At 41.5% G+C, this 18,752-nt stretch overlaps 1 long non-coding RNA gene across 2 annotated transcripts; it reads right to left on the reverse strand.

Moving 5' to 3' along the window:
• Nucleotides 1-1,350: 1,350 nt before the first annotated feature.
• Nucleotides 1,351-18,144, reverse strand: LOC136145119 (uncharacterized). 2 transcript variants are annotated; one of them, XR_010658693.1, is made up of 4 exons: nucleotides 17,566-18,144; nucleotides 8,648-8,809; nucleotides 3,263-3,343; nucleotides 1,351-1,455 (listed from the first exon to the last, which is right to left on the reverse strand). It is a non-coding gene; the product is annotated as an uncharacterized lncRNA (long non-coding RNA). The 2 variants fall into 2 exon arrangements; XR_010658692.1 differs by lacking the exons at nucleotides 1,351-1,455; nucleotides 3,263-3,343 and having other exon boundaries at nucleotides 8,460-8,809.
• Between the last annotated feature and the right edge of the window lie 608 nt (nucleotides 18,145-18,752).

Raw genomic sequence — 18,752 nt, forward strand, 5'->3', positions numbered from 1 at the left:
TTAAGTATAAGCCCCTGACACTGACAGGCCCCGACCACAGGGGCCAGCAGAGAAGCAAGGGCTGGCCCAGGCCAGTGTGGGTGTTTACATCTCCTCCCCCAGTCTCTCCCACTCAGGGCCTTCTTCATTGTTAACTTCCTTTCCCTCTCTCTAGCTCTACCTGGTTATTTACATTACACTGCCCTGGTTTTCCCTCCTCTACAACTCAAAGTTGCTGATCTGAATTTTTAAAAAGCCCTCGAAGGTGATTCTGAGCAAAAGCAGCATAATATCTATTAATTAAAGATGGAATATCACAAAGGAACAGTATTATAGAAAAAGACATTGTGATGCATCTCTATCAAAAGAAGAGGAGGGATGGTCAAAAACGGAAAGAAAACAGGAAGGCAGGTATGGTGCATGCCGAGTGAGGATAAGCTGGCAGGAGCTGGCAAGGCAGCTGAGGGCAAGAGACTTGGAACGGTTTGAGACAAACAGCTCCCCTGGAGGGGTATGAAGGGATGACCCATCAAATGGGGTCACAAACAGTCGAACGTGACTGAACAACTCAACTGAACCGAGGGCCTATACATGCCAGGTATGGGCTGACGGCACCTCAGTGTCAGACAACCCTGCCAGAGGAGTTCCCATTAGCCTTCCCCTGTCAATGGCACCAGGAGTTGAGTTCCATGGCTCAGGCTGCACAGTGGAATATACAGCACAAATCTGTCCATGGCACCGCGGTGCTTCCCATGGTGCTGGTATGAGCTACTCATTTTCTGAGTCACTCACCTACCTGGCTGATTTAAAATTCAGACTAGAAAGATAAGAAGACAGTTGCAGTATGTAACAAAGAAAATGGTCATCTTTTTCTAATTTCACAAGTTTTTTTTTTTTTTTTTCCCTTGTTGACAAATGTTAACTAAATGTGCCTATGCTGTTTCTTAATGATGCAATGCTACGGTAAGATACATAAGTGGCAATACTCTGGCCATTACTCTGGGGGTCTAAATGAATTTAGGAAAGATGAAAGCTATTTCATATCTTGAAGATCAACAAAATTTTGCCAGTGGTTCTCTAAGGCAATTCCAAAGACTAAAATTCTTCCAATAAAAGCACACTCCTCCGATTCTCTGTGAAGTGATGTACTGGAACTGTGGCCCATAACCATAAAGCCTTTATAAAGATGTATTTATAAACTTTACCATCTCACACCCTCCACTTTCTACAAGCTACACTCAAAAACACTGAACCATAGACTTGGCCTTTCTTCTTTTTCAGAAATGAATTTTAACTAAAAAATAAAAATAAAAAATTTAGGCTAGATGTGAAGTATTAATTTATGTAATATTTAGTAAAGAAAATACTTACCTGTTTGCTTCTAGTGCAGATATTTCTTTACAATGTTGAGAACTTAAGATTTTTTTCAATTTTGTCAACTGATGGAATAACCTACATAAGCTGCAACACACATATCTATAAAATAATAATTAAGCAAAAAACAAAGTTATCACGATATGTAGTCTTAATAATCCTATTTCCCCATTCTAAATACAGGGACATACAAAGCAAAAAGTCAACCTAAGAGTATGTAGGGCATTCTATATTTTGAAGGCTTTGACATAAAACTGAATTCCCAAGAATGCAAATCTTAATTTTAGGTGTCAAGAAGAAGCACATTTTCAATATTCTACTGCAAGTTTATAGTTAAAAAAAGGAGAAAACTAGACTTTTTGTTTCCTCATTTCCCACACTATTATTCCTTTCTTTTCCTATCTTAAATGAACCTCTCTATAGGTATTACATTTATTTTCTTATGACCCTTTTTTGTGTTATAATTGTAGCTTTTGATCATCTTTATCCTATTGACATGTATATGACACAATTATATGCTTAAGCATCAGTTCATTAAAGACATTATTATACAACCTTATCAAAGAAGTTGAGCATTATAAAAAACCCATCCTTAAAAGCACAGAAAGACATAAAGCACTCATTAAACAAACAGTTTCCAGAACTATACAGGAGTATAGCACCAGGAATTCTATCCAGTGCTCCGTGGTGACCTGAATGGGAAAGAAACCTAAACACCAGGGGACACGTGTGTGTGTGTGACGGAGCCACTCTGCTGTGCAGCAGAGACTAAAGCGCTGTAAAGCAACTGGACTCCAATAAAAATTAATTAAAAAAAGACAAAATAAAATATGTAAACAGTTACTAAGCACCTACTGTGCACCAGACACTGATCCAGGCAGGGAGGACACGAGTGAACAGAACCGGCACAAAGTCCCTGCTCTCACAAGGCTGACAACCTTTCCTAGAAAGGCACTACATTATTGAAATCTCTGGACAGAAGCTGATAACTGTCTCAAATTCTAATCCCATTATATCCAATAATAATGGATATATATAAAATATATATTATATATTACTACAATATATACAATAATGGATATATAATATTATATGATAATGTAATATTATATCCATTAAAGTCAGAAAATAAAATCAAAACATGAGACTGCTGAAAATTAAAAGTAGTGCATGCAGAGGTACAGTTAAGAAGTGGAAACAAAAGAAGTAAATGTGGCAGAATGAGAGAGCAACACACTAGTTTTTCCACTTGCAGCAGAACACTGGAAGAGTTGGCCTTAGAAGGCCTACTTGCTCCCGAATCACTAAAATTTGAATATCTTCTTTACAAGGGTGCTGAGAAACTAGTTTTATGCCTGTTAAACTGTAAAATGCTTCACTGATACCAGTTATTCCTGTGTCTTATTCTGGAAAAATTGAGGAATGTTAATTTTGTGTCCATTAGAGTACCTCTAAAATTCAGCTTTATTTCAAATAGTTAACATGACACTATAAGCATAGAAACAGTTCTGGGAGAAAAAAAAAAGTTTCATATGGTAAGAAGTTGAGAAGACATGAGGCTTTGAGCTGGCATGTAGCATAAGAAATCTACATTTAAAAATTTTAATGCTATCATTAATAAAGCACAAGAAGAATATGCAACATTCTTTGTCTTTTTCTTCAATTAGTTACTTTACCATACCCTTCTTATCAATAGGACTTTAATCAGCCAAGGAATGAGAAGACCTGGGCTCCAGCTCTGGCTGAACCCCCCAGGAGCCTGGCTGAATGCTGTTTCCTAAAGAGAAAGGAAGATCCCGCACTCCTCTCTGCAGAGGTACCAAGAGGAGTGTATCACACTGCATCCAGGAAAGTGCAGTTAGCTCCAAGGTGCTACCATAAGCCTGTGTTTAACAGTATGACAGGACACCTTTTTTCCCCTAATGTCCTCTTGTTTAGACATTCGTTCACCTACTGCCCGAATTCCTTCACTGACAGATGACCGAAGACTCTGTAAAAGAATAAAGAAAACGTACTGCAGAAATTGTTTTGTGGCATTACAAAACTTACACATTAAATTCCATGTAATTTAATTATCTTTGGGCCAGTATTATATAGATATTGACAAAAATACATAATATCAAATACACCTGCTGTTGAGGGTACTCATGATTCGAAGGCAAAATGACATATAAAGCCAAGATCACAGAGGATTAATGGCCAAAAAAATAATAATATTGGGTTGGCAAAGAAGTTAGTTTACTTTTTTACCATAAGATGGCTCTAGTAGCGCTTGGCTGTCTTTAATTTCACTAGAAATAATTTTGTAAGACTGTATTGTGACAGCTGTCATATCAGTGTGCATTAAAAAAAAATCAAGACTACTGAATTTTTGTGCAGTCATTTTAATATCAAAGGAGAAGAAAAGCAACATTTTCTGCATATTATGCTTTATTATTTCAAGAAACGTAAGAATACAACTGAAATGCAAAGTAAGGTTTGTGTAGTGTATGGAGAATGTGCTGTGACTGACTGAAGTGTCAAAATGGCTTGCAAAGATCTGTGCTGCAGACTTCTCACTGGATAGATTTTGCCACAGTTGAAAAGAGCAGTTGAGGTTGACAGCAATCAAATTGAGACCTTAACTGAGAACAATCAATGTTATACCATGCAGGAGATGGCCAACATACTCAAAACATTCAAATCAATTGCTGAACACCATTTGCACCAGCTTGGTTATGTGAATCGTTTTGATGTTTGGGTTCCACATAAGTGAAGGGAAAAAGCAACCTTCTTGACCATATTTCCACAGGGAATTCTCTACTTAAAAGTAACAAAAATGTTTACTTTTTAAAACAAATTGTGACAGGAGAGAGAAGTGGATTGCTGTTGTTGTTCAGTTGCTCAGTTGTCCCCATGGACTGCAGCACACCAGGCTTCCCTGGCCTTCACTACATCCCAGAGTTTGCTCAAACTCATGTCCATTGAGTCGATGATGCCATCCAACCATCTCATCCTTTGGATACTGTACAATTATGTGGAATGGAAGAGCTCGTGGGGCAAGCAAAATGAACCACCACAATCATACGTAAAGCTGCTCTTTATCCACAAGTGATGCTGTGCATATGGTGGGATTGGAAGGGAACTCTCTATAATGAGCTCCTTCTGGAAAACCAAATGATTAATTCTAACAAGTACTTGCTCCCAATTAGACAAACTGAAGGCAGTACTAGACGAAAAGCATCTGGAATTAGTCAAGAGAAAACGCATAATCTTGCATCAGGATAACTCAAGACCACGTTTATTTGATGACCAGGCAAAAATTGTTACAGCTTGACTGGGAAGTTCTGATTCATCCACCACAGTCACCAGACATTGCACTTTCAGATTCTCACTTATTTTGGTCTTTACAAAATTCTCCTAATGGAAAAATTTCAATTCCCTGAAGACCATAAAAGACACCTGCAACAGTTCTTTGCTCAAAAATATAAAAAGTTTTGGGAAGATGGAATTATGAAGCTGCCTGAAATAAACGGCAGAAGGTAGTGGAACAAAACTGTGAATACACTGTTCAATTAAGTTCTTGGTGAAAATGAAAACTGTGTCTTTTATTTTTACTTAAAAACCAGTGGGACTTGCTGGCCAACCCAATACATATACAATCACCGTCATACGTGGTCAGAGTACAGAAAGAATCATCTGAATCAAAGAATAGGAAAATGTGGCACAGGGGATGGAACTCGAATCTGACTTGGAGAGCCTGTGGAGGCCGACGGTGCAGGAGAGCAGTCACTGGAAGACAGGGTGGAAAGGTGCAACTGACAGGGCGCACTCAGGGTTGGAGGGTGCAGCTGGGTGCACAGCAGGCTTCATTTTGGAGAGAAGTAGAAATAAATGGCGGGGGGAGGGGTGTTGATTCCGGAGAATTTTAGACTAGATTCTATCAGGAGCTAAACAATCTTTAAGTACTGATACTTCATGATGCCACATTATTCTAAGGATATTACGAATCAAGGAGTAAGGAAAAGAATGGCCAGGAAAAGGCAGCTCATAGGTGGAGAAACATGTCCAGAAGCTAATAAATGAAACAAAATATGAAGAATCAGGCCAAAGCAAAAGTAAAAGAAACGATGAGAATAAACTAGACATGGCAACCCGCTCCAGTACTCTTGCCTGGAGAATCCCATGGACAGAGGAGCCTGGCAGGTTACAATCCATGGGGTCGCAAGAGTCAGACATGACTTAGCGACTAAACCACCACCACCAGACAAATCATAAAAATTTTATAGAAAAGTGAATTAATTCATTCCATAAACATGAAATGTCTACTAACTGTCAGCCAATGAGGATACAATGATGAACTAGATAGAAACAGTCTTATCCCTCAATGATCTTAGAATCTCAGAGAAGCTTCCTGAGTTGAGATTAAAAAGGCAGGTGAGGTCTACAGGTGATGAGCAGAAGGGTGGTGATAAAGACAGCCGCAGAGTAAGGGACGGTAGGTGGCTCTGGCAGCTGGCGGTGTAGGACAAGAGCCTGAAGGCATGACGGCAGTCGAGGAAGTTCAAGCACAGGTGAGCAGAGTGGAGAGAGTTCAGAGAGAAGAGTGGAAGGTTAAAAAAGGACAGGGTTCGGGAAATGTCATGGCTACAGGTTGGGAGAAGGAAGAGGAGTCCTGAAAAGGAGGCAGGAAGGCCATGCAAAGGCTGGTGTGGAATCCAGCAGCAGACCAAAAACTTTTTTCTCTTCCATTCCAACAAAAGGCACTTTAATAAGCTTTGTAAAATTCAAACAAGACACGGACTTTCAAACAATCTGCTAGTTCAAGGCACAGCTCACAACTTAACTTTTTTACGAATTTTTTCTTGCCTACCCTCCTCGGGACTTCTCAGCCCTGACGTTCCCATTGTCCTGCATTTTCTACAGCTTTATCCAAGCAGAACCTCTTTACTACATTATCTACTGAGAACCCTGCATGTGCCAGGTACTGTCTTGAGGCAAGGAGCATAAGGCCACGTGATCTGGCATGGTCCAGTGCTGACACACACAGGAAGTGATGGTGTGGTGCTTCACAACCAAGGGAGGATGGAGGGCGAGGCGCCTAGCACAGCCCAGAGGGTGAGGGGAGGACAGGGCGGCAGTGTTCTGTTGGAGGTGACACCAAAACTCCCTCTCCACTGTTCACTCGGATGAAGTCCCTGTTCTCATGGCTTAGGGGCAGATACTTCCATTCCCAAAGGAGAGATTTTCTCAGAGAAACTAGGTATTACATGACATTTATATCACCCTTCAGTTACATCAGGGGTTAAATGGCTGGTATAAACTGATCCACGAATCTAACTGCATTTAAAATATTGTCTGGGAAAATACTTGTAAAATGACAAATTTTAAAATATAAGTAAGCCAGTTCTAAGCTGGAGACCACTTATACATGGGTGAGGTGGTATTAACAAATTTAATTTTTGAAATACCCTTCTCCTCCTCCCCGACATTTAAAAGTGTCTATTCTACTCTTGAGAATTTGCTGTCTTCAAACCAAATATGTTTCTTGGGTTGTAATATCACATGCAAATCATTTACATTTTGAAAGTATTATACTATAATCACGGAACATTAAAAAACACCAACCATAACAATCTAACAGATTAATAAAAAAGAATTCTTGGAGAAGGCAAACAAGTGTAATATGTTTTATGGTAGATTGTTGACTGTTAAATAATTCTGGGGACGTACCAGAACCTCTTCTCGTAACTGTCCCAAAGGCACAGAAAGCTGACTGAAGGCCTTGTCCATACCAACCTAAAGGCAAAAGCATGCTGGCACAGACGCATCAGGGCCAGGATTAACAGTGAAGCCTATGCTTAATGATCAAAGCAGTATTAGGCTTAGGTTATTCTTTCTGTACAATTATATGCTGCTAGTAACTACATAACAAAAATGTTATTTGGCCATAAACGTTGCTCCTTGAATGTGAAAAACCTGTTGATACATAAGCACTATAAAAATAAGGAAAGTCATAATAAATCAAAAATTCCTATGCACAATTTGCCTTTGGGATGAAATTTTAAATGACTTAAAAAACTAACAGGAAAAATAGCTATCTCTATTGTTTATGATATTCAACCAGCTGATATGAAAGTCTGACGGACTACATCTCTCCTAAGCATTATTACAAACCTTCAGAAAAATCCATATTATTATTATTTTTTTTAATTTTTTAATTTTTTTTTCAGTGGGTTTTGTCATACATTGATATGAATCAGTCATAGAGTTACACGTATTCCCCATCCCGATCCCCCCTCCCACCTCCCTCTCCACCCGATTCCTCTGGGTCTTCCCAGTGCACCAGGCCCGAGCACTTGACTCATGCATCCCACCTGGGCTGGTGATCTGTTTCACCATAGATAATACACATGCTGTTCTTTCGAAACATCCCACCCTCGCCTTCTCTCACAGGGTTCAAAAGTCTGTTCTGTACTTCTGTGTCTCTTTTTCTGTTTTGCATATAGGGTTACCGTTACCATCTTTCTAAATTCCATATATATATGTTAGTATACTGTAATGTTCTTTATCTCAGAAAAATCCAAATTAAATAGGATGGAAATAAAATTTTCAGGGTCTCTAATCCTACTGGAACATTTATCTTAGTGGTGTAGTTCCCAAAAGCAAATATGGCTCATTATTCTCAATGCTTCTTGAAAGTCCCATAGAGACGGCCACTTCCATACCTCTTTCGACAAACAGACTTAAAAACAAAATATGAACAAGATTTTTGCAAGTATGAAAACTCAAGTGTTTCTAAACAACTTTTCCAAGTAATTGATATGCTTCTTATAAACAATTCCTACATTTTTATAAAATGTATAAAAAGAGGCTTCTTAATGATCAATATTGGCCAATGTTTTCTCAACCTATCTCTGCCTAGCACATGTACCTCAAAGTAAATGAAACATTTCCTTAAGAAGAGTTGATATCTGCTCTCAGAAATTAGTCTAAACTGGTGAGATTTCATGGGACTCAATTAGCAACTAACAAAAACAAACACTCTTGGTATTGCTATCCTTTACTTTTCACCACTTCTTAATAAGTCATTCAAAAAATAATCAAACTAAACTAAACACAAAACATGTGTATCCAGAAAGTTTAGTTCCTTTATTAATCAAGATTAGCAGTCTCTTCAAGTTTCTGGGGGGAAAATAACTAAAAGGTTTCTAAAAAGACTCAGAGCTGTTAAGAATAAACACGAGTGAGAAAAAAAGTGTGCAGTACAAGTGTAAATACACTGACAGGTAGGAACTGTGGATTTCAAGTTTACCAGGTTTGTTGACAGGCTGACAAAGCCTGCCTAGTCCTTGTTGATGAGCTCAACCATGGCTGTTTTAAGCAGTTTATGGTAGAGCTCCAGGTCATCTCTAAGGGCTTCCAGCTGGACTCGCTTCCGACAGTCAGACACAAAGTGATCGACATCAAAGTCTTCCTGAAAATAAAACCAGAAAAAAAGAATTATTGCAACAATATCACATTTTACATATACAAATAAAAGGAGAGAGAACAACAGAGAAATGCCATTCTTTCCATTTGAAAGGTTAACTGCTGTCAGGATAAAGCACTTTAAAACACACAGGACAGAAAGGTGCTTGCACACATCAAGGTGCCAAGACGGAGGCCGCTGACCAAGAGCATTCTCTCCTGCTGCCTAACTCCCAAAAGGGATTTCATTTGTTTTTAACTACACACATTAAATAGGCTCTTCTCAGAACAGAAGTAGTTCCTTTTCCCTTAAGTTTTAAAAGTAACAAATATTCACTGTGACAATTTCAACCTATAAATAAAGCCATCCCTCAGCATCCATGGGGGCCTGTTTTCAGGACCCCCAAAGACACCAAAATCTAGGCATGTCCTAGTCTCTACAATAAAATGGCACAGTATTTACATACACTTTAAATCATCTCTAGATTACATAATACCTAATAAAATATAAATGTTATATAGATCATTGAAAATACTATGTAAAGAGTTGCCAACTATTTGTCGCAGCAAATTCAAATTTTGTGTTTTGAAATTTTCTGGTATTTTTTTCCCAAATATTTTCACTGTGAGGATGGATGAGGTAACATCCATCACACAGTTACAAATTTCCTTTTCTTGCTATGATAAATTTTAAGATTTACTCTCTGAAACTTTCAAATATACAGTACAGTATTATTAACTATAGTCACCATGCTATACATCACATCCCCAAGACTTATTTAACTGATTAACTAGAAGTCTGTACCAGTTGACCCCTTCGCCCATTTCGTCCATTCCCCACCCCCTGCTCTGGCAACCACCGATTGTTCTCAGTACCTTTGAGTTAATTTTTGTTTTGTTTTATAGATTTCACATAAAAGTGAGATCGTGATCATCTTTCTCTAACTGATGTCATGCAGCATTAATGCCCTCAAGGTCCATCCACGTAGCCACAAATGGCAAGATTTTTCTTTTTTGAAAATATTTTGATTTATTATTCTTGGTTGTGCCGCATCTGCAGTGCTGCATGCGGGCTTTCTCTAGTTGTGGCGAGCAGGGGCTACTCTGTGTTGCAGTTTGCAGACTTCTCACTGTGCTGGTTTCTCTTGTTGAGGGCAATGGACTCTAGAGCACAGGCGCAGTAGCTGTGGCCCAGAGGCTTATCTGCTCTGTGGTATGTTGAATCTGCCCGGACCAGGGATCAAATCTGTGCCCCCTGAATTGGCAAGCAGATTCTGAGCCACTGTACTGTTGTAGAAACCAGTACTCGAGAAACCAAGCACCACACTCGGAGAGTTGGAGAACTCACGTTTACTACGCCAGCGGGCCCAGAGCAGTTAACACTCTAAGCTCTGAGCCCCAAACAGAGGGGTTACAGAGTTTTCATAGACAGACTGTAGTGGGTAACACTAGCTGCTAATAGGCTGGTTTAAACAAAGCAGTTTCGTGTGCATGGGAACAGCAGTCAAGATGGGGAGGTGAATGCCTGACCTTTATATGGAAAGGCATGATTAAGCAGGTTTACAGGGGCTGGGGAATTGCAAAGAGCAGGACAAGGGTGGTGAGATAAGCTCCAGTTCTTCTTATCTTAAATCCCCACTTTCTGAGACTGCGTGACCTACCCGATCCAGACTTTGCAAAGAGCAAGCTGAGTTACACAGGCAGAACGAGCAGGAGGTCATGTCAAATTTTAACTCTTCCTTTTCAGTACCACCAGGGGAGTCCAGATTTAGTTCCTTTTCATGGCTGAATAATGTTCCTCTGTGTGTGTGTGGTGTGTGTGTATCATGGTTTCTTTATCTACTCATCTATCGATGGGTACTAAGCCTGCTTCCATGTCTTGACTATTGCAAGTAAGACTGCAGTGAACACTGGGGACCTACAGGTGTAAGCCTCACCGGCCACCAAAGCCAGGTGACCTAGAGCTGTCTCTGGGCAGCAACTGCAAACATCGGGGCACCAGACAAGCACCCGAGTTCCTTTCTAGGAAATACTGTCCAGCTGGAATGAGGCAGAGAGGCCAAGACGGCTCCTGCCAGCCTCCAAGCCCCCAGAGAGTGTTAAATGAGAGGCCGGCCCCTCAGGCTGATGCTTTAAGATAAACAAGCCTCTTTCACAGAAAGTCTGGGCCCATTTCAGCCACTGTCCCTGGGCCAGGCCCCAGGAGGGTGACCAAGTTCATGCTGCCCTTCAAAAGCTGTTTCTCACATCATGAGCCTGGTGGGTCTTGCAGATGCCAGTTCCACTGACTTTCAAAGGTAGATGTTTGGGGGCTCATCTCCCAGGTGCAAGTCTTTAAAGGAGGGGTGCCATGTTTAGGGTTTAGACCCTTCACTTCTCAGGGAGCAGCTGGGGATGGTAGCTTCCTTCCAATTGTGGGTCACCATGATGGGAGTGGGCTGGATGGTGAGACCACGTCTCAGCCTCTCCTATCCACTTTTATGTGGGTTGTTTGCCAGATGTGCAGGAGTTGCTCAGAGGAGGATACTATTCCATGAGTAGCTACTGATTTCCTGTGTCCATGGGAGGAGGTAAGTATTGTAGGATCCTCCTTGAATGAAACCCTTGACCTTTTTCTATGTTCACACACACGTGCACAGACACACACACACAAAGAACCTTAAGACCTTTTCTAAGCTATTTTTCTCCTTTTACATATAGCTTCAATGTCTTTTCATAATACATATTAACTGGTATTGACATTTTATATGGATGTTGAGTATTCAACTGAACAGATGTTCAAAATCTTTCAAAACCAACTTCCAAGCATTGTTCACAGAATCATTATGCCCTGTTTCCCTTTATAACATTCTGATGCCCGTGAAAGGCACACAGGCATATAGACAGCAAATTGCTGTCTACTTATGACTTCGGTACTAACTGAGCTGTTTAGTTATGACGTATCAGGTACGATGATTCCCAAACTTGGTAAGGTCACTTATACTTATCACCAAAATTACATAATTTTATTAAACATTGTATAAACCAACAAAATATAAGTACACAGTGATAACTGCTTTCATGAAAACTACAGCAGATGCTTTGCAAAGACCTGATACTGAGAAACTGATAAGACAATTTTTGCTGAATTATATTAAATGTATGAGATGACCATAAACCAGGTATTGCTGTGGGAAGGAGGATCATACAAATCTTGAAGGATTCTATACCAGATTCTCTGCAAATGCCTTGGGGTTCTCATTCAACTTAAAGTACAACAACAACAACAACAAAATCGAATTCACAGACAGATTTTCAGAGAAAAGAGTTTCGAGCCACATCAACGTGGAACAAATATACACATACGTTAAGGACAGCATGCACCATTCCGTAAGAGTACTTATAAAAACTGACTTTCTTAATTAATCACCCAAACACCTGTTATAACAGTGTCAGATAAGAGATTTCTTACCAAATTATAATTTCACAGCCACCTAGTGAAAAATCATGTTTCTTTTACTTCTTGAGACTACCTAAGATAACACCTTAGACTCACAGTTACACAACAATCACAGAAAGAATGTGGGGGCAGGACTCAGCCTGACACCTTGGCCTTGGTACTGACCAGTCATATGACTATGCAGAGCACTTGGCTTGTTACTTTGAAAGTGTGAACTTCAAATGGATGAAGTTCAGATCTGAACTTCATGATGGCATTCTAAATCATATAACTTGAGCTCTAACAAATGCTATTAGGCAATATTAGTGCTCAGTTTGCCATTTATATATTTGTTCTTAGATAAACAAATGCTGCCCCACACAAGAGAAAATGACTGAGAACACCTGTGAATATCGGAGCTTTTGCTCTGACAGCAAACGACTTCAGACTCAAAGTGGCATGTAATAACTGCCACATTTCATTTCCCAGAGAGTTTCACTTTACACTGTAGATTTACTAAACATCCAGCAATTGATATTATTATCTAGAAATTATCCACATGGAAGAGAATGAATTTAGATACCAACCTCACACTATACACAAAAATTTAACTCAAGATAGATTAAAAGACAAACAGAAGAGCTAAAGCAATCAAACTTTAAGAAGAAAACAGGTGAAAATCTGTGTGCCCTTGAATTAGGCAGTGATTGACACAAAAAGCAGCAAGATAACAGGTAAACTGAACTCAATCAAAATTAAAATTTGTGTGTTAAAACACATTATTTACAAAGTGAGAAGACAACCCAGTGAATGGGAGAAAATATTTGCAAATCATGTATCTAACAAGGGTCTAACATCCAGAATATAAAAAACTCTTACAACTCAACAGTTAAAAGACAAATAAACCAATTAAAAAATAGCAAAGGATCTGAACAGACATTTCTCCAAAGAAGATATACAAATAGCCAATCAGCATATAAGAAAGTAAAAACAACTCAAGGGTTTGGCTGGGATGTGGAAGAGAATGATATGAAAATGACTAGAGGCAGGAGGGTCAAGCGGAAGAGACCAAAGCAGGAGCGTGTTTGAAAGCCACTGGGGATGAGGTCAGAGGAGAGGGGAATCAGAGGGTGGGAAGAGTACCAGGGGGTCTGGGCTCCAAGCACGGGGAGGAGTGGGGTAGGAAGGACCGACCTCAGGAAGGAAAACCCTTTTTCCAAACAGGCGAGGAGGAGAAAGGGAATGGGTACATACACAAGAATGGAGCTGTCACCAGTTAAGATGAAGAAGTTCCCACCTGATGGCACTGTTTTTTCTATAAAATAGAAGTCATATGCTGAGATAGAAGGACAGATTTCAACAGCACACCTAGGTGAATTGGTCTAAGTTATCTTTGTTTACAGCCTCTTCTCTTCCGTACTACTAGTATCTCATGTCCTATTTCATGTATTAGTTGGCCATCAACTAAGGATTTTTGTATTTTTTTAAGCTCACAAAACTAATGATATGATGTCATCACCACCTCTACTACCAAGTGACAGAAGTCCCCAAGTGATGGTACCTCTACTCCCATCTGTCACTTTTGTCTTCTGATCACCTACATCCTTCACAAATCTGTCCTCTGCTCTGTATTTCTCATTAGATCTTACAAGGACCACTGAAGCATTTTAAGTAGCCTTTTCCCTCTATGTTCAGAAAGGTAGTTGGTTGTTTCTTAAGCATTTATTAAATAACTTCCTAAAAGTCTGAGATACCACTACGACATTGAGCTAGGACTGAAATACATGTGCAAGAATGGCCCAAATCAAAATATTAGCTCATCAGTTCAAATCCAACCTAATTTCCCCTTGAACCAGAAGCCTATATTAACTTGAAGTAACCAGTGGCACAGCATCCTCTAACACGGGATCAATGCAACAGACATGACTACGTCATTTCCTGCTTTCCACCTGACTGTAACTCATCAAGCGCAAACCCATCAGTGCAGTACATGAGAACAACTTGCAGTCCCACCCAGCTGTCTTTCTACTTTTCCAGTCTCAATTCAATTCTGGTTATCCTCGCAGCCTCTCTGGACTAAGTCCAGTTTCTCAGCACACACTGTGGTCTTTCTGTGACCATACTCAAAAGCCTAAATCTTATCTACCTTGTACTATCCAGTCTAGACTGCTGGTGGACAAAGTAGGTGATCAGTGAAGTGAAGTGACAGACACTCAGTCATGTCCAACTCTCTGCAACCCCATGGACTGTAGCCCACCAGGCTTCTCAGTCCATGGGATTCTGCAAGCAAGAATACTGGAGTGGGTTGCCATTTCCTCCTCCAAGGTGATCAATGACTGCCTGTTTATTAAATGAATGATTGTCACCATTGTCCTAATAGGGCCTCATCATGTGTGTGACACAGTTTCCTTTGACTGGAAACAAATTTGCTAATGACTGGATTTTTTGAGTAACCTTCACTCTCCTAATGCAAACCAGACATTCTCTAATTACACAAATTACAATATGCATCGAATCAGACAGACTTAAGAAATAGAACCCCAAAGGCAAACTCTCTACCTATCATTTCTGCCATGTGACCAAAACTTTTAAAATGTCTCTCTGAAGGAAACATAAATTGCAAGTAACCTTTATCTCCAAGTCTCAGAAAAGCAACATTTAACACAGGGTGGCTGTCCTATGTATTTTGCTTTTACATGTGAAGTCATCACATTTATTAGCACTACAAATTACAGAGCACATTCAGAGGCTTAGGAGGCATGAAAGAATATGAAACTGCTGCCATTTCAGCCACCTCCCCAGTTTGCTCTCCCCTTCATCAAGTTCTACTTTAGAACTTATTTTGAGGTTTCTACTTTCTGAAGCCTCTTTTCCCAAAGGTTTTCTATCAGTTCAGAGCAAGAAATATGGTGGGGCTAGCAAGTCACAAAGAATGCTGGTGTTGAGCCTGAAGGAAGCCTTGAAGAAGGCAAAGTTGGTCAAGCTAAGCTCTCTGTATTCTGAGATTCTTGAACAGAACAAAGCCTCTCATCTCTGCTTGTGCCTTGGCTTCCTTCAGCACACCTCGCCTCATCACGCTCTTTCTTTCTACCCTTGCTCCAGGACAGGTCTCAGCCAGTGGATGGAACAAAGCGTTTCTGGATCGGCAAGCTCACGTGGTACTCCCTTTCAAATGACGCCCTTCATCACAGAGGTTTAGCAGAAACATCACTGTACAAGGACAAGAGTGCATTATTCCTGGGTCTAGATGGCCTGCATAATAAAAATGAATGGCCACACTGGAGAAGATCCAGATGTACCTGCTTTTTTCTGAAACTGCACCACTTAACTTTTTTGCTACAGCTGACATGCACTGCCGTGCCAGTCCCGGGTGTGCTGCAGAGCAGCCCGTCTGTGTGCACGTGGGGACCCACGCTGCCCTGGGCTCCTCTCCCACGTGGGTCACTGAAGTGCTGGGCAGAGCTCCCTGTGCTGCACGGTGAACCTCTGCTGATCTGTTTTACATATGGTAGTGTGTCTATGTTAAGCCCAGTCTCCTAACTTATCACCTCTCCCCATGCCTCCCCTTCGGTAACCATACAGGTCCGGCTAGTCAAGACTATGGTTTCTCCAGTAGTCATGTACGGATGTGAGAGTTGGACCATAAGTAAAGCTGAGCACCGAAGAATTGATGCCTTTGAACTGTGGTGTTGGAGAAGACTCTAGAGAGTCCCCTGAACTGCAAGGAGATCCAACCAGTCCATCCTAAAGGAGACTGGTCCTTAGTATTCACTGGAAGGACTGATGCTGAAACTGAAACTCCAATACTTTGACCACCTGTTGCAAGGAACTAACTCATTGGAAAACACCCTGATGCTGGGAAAGACTGCAGGTGGGAGGAGAAGGGGACGACAAAGGATGAAATGGTTGGATGGCATCACCAACTCAATGGACATGAGTTTGAGTAAACTCTGGGAGTTGGCGATGGGACAGGGAGGCCTGGCGTGTTGCAGTCCGTGGGGTTGCAAAGAGTCAGACACGGCTAATCAATTGAACCATAAATTTAATTTTGAGATCTGTGAGTCTGTTTTGTAAATAAGTTCATCTGTTATCACTTTTCAGGCTTCCCAGGTGGCTCTGTGGTAAACAACCTACCTGCCAATTTAAAGAAACATGGGAGATGTGAGTTTCACCCCTGGGTTAAGAATATCCCCTGGATAAGGAAATGGCAAACTACTCCAGGATTCTTTCCTGGAGAATCCCATGGACAGAGGAGGCTGGCAGGCTACAGTCCATGAGGTTTCAAAGAGTTGCTTAAGACTGAGCATACATGCATGCATGTATCATTTTTGTTAGAGTCCACATGTGAATGATATATTTGTCTTTCTCTGTCTGACTTACTTCACTTAGTATGATAATCTTCAGGTCCATCCATGTAGCTGCAAATGGCATTATTTGGCTCTTTTTGATGAGCAATATGGAAGTTCCTTTAAAAACTAAATATAGAACTACCATATCATTCAGCAGTCCCACTCCTGGGCATATATCTGAAGAAAATCATCCTGTGAAAAGATGCACGCACCCTAGTATTCACTGCATAACTATCTGCAATGGCCAAGACATGGAAACAATCTAAAAGTTCACAGGAATGGATAAAGAAGATGTGGTGTTGTTCAGTCTCTTTGCGACCCCGTGGACTGCAGCACACCCAGCTTCCCCGGTCCTCACCACCTCCCCAAGTTTGCCCAAGTTCAAGTCCATGTGGTACATACTACTCAGCTATAAAAAAGAACAGATGTAAATACTGTTTAAAACCAGAGACTGTGAACTGAAACGCAAGCATCAAAAAGATAAACTAATGAAGCTAAAAAGCAAAAGACATACTAAGACTTGAAGTCATCAAAAAAAAAAAAAAAAGACTTAAATTCAGTTGCTCAAAAGTTTAAGTGTCTACTGAGCCAAAAGATTTAACTTTTTAACACTGAAAACAGCCACTAAGTGGTATCAAAAACCCCAATCTTTAGAAATAAAGCATCACTGTATTTCTTGATGGTGTATGTATACAGTTCCAGAACATTACCCCCAAAAGAACATGCAAAATTTCTCCCAGCTCCGATTCAAATCTTGGACACTTTCAAGGCTGTGCCGGATAAACCTTTAATATCCATCATATTTCAACTCTCTACCTTCAGACCAACCTCAAGTTCACCTTATAAAAAGTAGAGTAACTTTAGAGAAGCACAATGGTTTGCTTTGTTGTATTGCAACAAAATCAGTAATAAGATTCTGATCTTTTAAACATCCCATTCAGAAACTTTAGGCAAACGTTAAGGAAAAACTTTCGATTGAGTGCCTTTTCCACCTACCTAATCCCTGGGTAGAGACGTGGGTCCAGAGATTTGGTCAATACATTCGTACTGAGCTTCTAGGTGCAAGGCGGCGATCGACAAACTTCTGTCTGCCCAGGATCTGGCAATTCCGACTGCATTGCATGGGAATGGGCTCGGGAGTAACACGAGCTTTTACACCTAGCTCAAAACCACTTGCCCACAACTTCAGGCCTTTTCGTCACTATGCACCATTTCACAGAAGTGCCTTCTCACAGCATGCTGCCCCGGCCCAACCTGAGGCCAAAAGACTCACTGTGAAGGCAGCGAGGTCCAGCAGGGGGCAGATCCGGGGCATGCGCGGCCCAGCAGCCCGAGGAGGCGCCGGAGGGAAAGGAAGACAGGCTACCCGCCTCGGCTCGGGGAGCACAGCCCCCCGGGCGTACCTGGTCGAAGCACAGCGTGTCCGGCCCCTTGGGCAGGTTCATCCTACTTTTCTCCATCCCGCCGGACGCCGCCTCTCAGCGCCAACCACGGGCGAGGGGAATAAAGATGACCCTGTGCGTACAGACTCGGCAGCCGCAGCCAGAGCCAGTTGCCCCCGCAGGGAGCAGCCACTTCGGCTAACATGGCAGCAGCCGCACCGCGGCCAATCAGCGAGGGCTCCGCGAGCCGGCCTCTGCCGGCAGGCCTCCGCCCGCGGCCGCCAAGAGGGGCGTGGGGATAGCAACTGACACCACGCTGTAGGTCATGCTGCCTCCACGCGGCGGAGGGCGGCACTGCAGCTCAGGCAAGCTGAGCGGGGCAGTCTTGCTCCCAGTGAGGTAGGTCTGAGGCTGAAGAGCACGGGCTGGAGGAGTCTGGGGCTTCCTCTCCAGCCACCGTTTCCACTGGGAAAAATCTACCTGCAGCATTCTTCCAGGATCTCCTCCCTGATCTTGCTCCAGGTTCTGGCTCAGATCCAGGTGGGAGTTCGGAATAACCTTGGGTCTTCACTCTTCTTAACGGAGCACCTTTGAGTAATTCTGGTCTTCACTCTTCTTAAAGAGCACCTCATCACCCAGCTAGTCAGAACATAGCACACAAATACATGTGCATACATATTTATTTGTAATCTCCTTAAAAACCATTCACAACCTAGAAGTTGAGAGTTATGTTTTATTTGGTGAGAATTTTTGGGACTTCAAGTCCGGGAGACAGCAGCTCAAGTAACCCTGAGAGAACTG

Source organism: Muntiacus reevesi, chromosome 12 (assembly GCF_963930625.1).
Source record: "Muntiacus reevesi chromosome 12, mMunRee1.1, whole genome shotgun sequence".
Lineage (NCBI taxonomy): Eukaryota > Metazoa > Chordata > Mammalia > Artiodactyla > Cervidae > Muntiacus > Muntiacus reevesi.